Below are 1,761 nucleotides of genomic sequence, written 5' to 3'. Positions count from 1 at the left end.
AATTGAATTTTGGGAAACTTTAAAGGTGCTGCCAATTTTGGAAACATTCATCTCAATTTACTGTGTTGAGTTGGCATTCTACAGAAATGGACAGCCATATTGGTCTAGAAATGTTAATTATTTTTATTTTTATTTTTAATTTTTTTCCATGTATACAGGGGTAACACATTGTACTAAATATGTAAGGTCATATCTACTTGAGTTTGATTACAGAAACTAATAAAGTAGTCTCTAAATAATGAAAAAAAAAAGAATAAGATAAGACTATAAGAGCAAGAAGCAATTTAAATATGTTCAGGGACCATTTTCATCTCCAGAATTAAGGGTTATTTTAATGTTACATCATTGCCTTTTCTCTTTTACTTTCCTTTTTAGTTTTATTTTAGGATTCCCTATTTTTAATGTTCATACAGCGATTTCTTTAACTGAAATACTGAATAGTTTCTTTGGTGTGAAAAACTATAATAGTATACAGGATCGTAATGAGATAATTAATAAGATGAAATAGGAAGTAAAGGGCTAAAGGTGTAAGGAAAGTGGGAAGGGTGGGGGAGAGGTAATAAGGGAGAGGAAAAAAATATGAGAAACTGAAAAAAATGGAAATAAAGTGTTTGTAAATGGGGAGGGGAGGAGGGGGTGAAGGGAGGACAGGGACAAGGGGAAAAAATGAGAATCAAGACCTATCATGTAACGGTACAGAATCCCATTGATGAATGTAACTGTATTGTATACCTGGATTGTACCAATAAACTCAATAAAAAGAACAAAAAGAAATATTAAAATAGTAGAGAAAGTAAGAATTAGAGGAAATTATTATAAAAATTCTAATGTCCTTATAAACAGAGGCCAGAGAAATATACCAACTTTTTATTGTTTTGAACACTCATGCTAAGTATTTCTAGTGTAGCTACTCAGATAAACAAAAGAGAATGTATTTTGTCCAAGAGGAAAAACAAAACAAAACTGCCAGTTGAATAAAAGGCAGAAAATATGAAATACTCATTAAACTCTTAGGAAAACATAAAATTAGATGAAGATGAAAATAGCCTCAATTTAAGAGTAATCACAGGATGGCTTACTGAATTATTTGCTTTATCAAAAAGAAAAATAGAGATGAGGGAAAATGAAATAATTTCAGGCACACCCTATTCAAAGGAGCTAAGAATATTATAGGGGTAACTGGGAAAGATTATAGAAGGAAAAAAAGAACATGTAATCTATGAGACATTCCAAAAAAGCCCATGATATTACTGAGTGAAATAACAAAATACTGAAAAAAGCAGAGATGTGTGCAGCAGGGACAGCCGATATTTAATTTAATTTAATTTTGCTTATTAATATGTTTTCCTATTCTGTTTTTCAGCTACAAATGAATATAATTGCTTAGGGTATTTATTTTGCAACCATTTATAGTCTTTAAAATATTGCTAATTATATATTTCATATATATTTGTACATATCCCTCTTATTCATAAATAGAGAAAAAAAAGTTTATTTTGTCATATCACCTTGGCTGGAATTCTAGAGAAATGCTAATTCATATGGTGAGAGTTGGTAGATGAGTTTTGTTCTTGAGCTCAGTGGAAGGTCCTTGGGGAGGTTTACTATTGCATGTAACATTATTCATTAGTGGTACATTAATGATTTCATCGTGCAAACTTTAAGTTCTTTAATTCTTAGTTTATATGCAATGTTCCTAGAGAAATGTAGAATTTTATTAAAATATTTCCTATCTAGAGAGATAGGGCCAGGGATGTAGCT

This window comes from Fukomys damarensis, unplaced genomic scaffold (genome assembly GCF_012274545.1).
Source record: "Fukomys damarensis isolate Sample0158 unplaced genomic scaffold, DMR_v1.0_HiC HiC_scaffold_2, whole genome shotgun sequence".
Taxonomy (NCBI): Eukaryota; Metazoa; Chordata; class Mammalia; order Rodentia; family Bathyergidae; genus Fukomys; species Fukomys damarensis.
Note: the sequence above shows the minus strand (reverse complement) of the source record.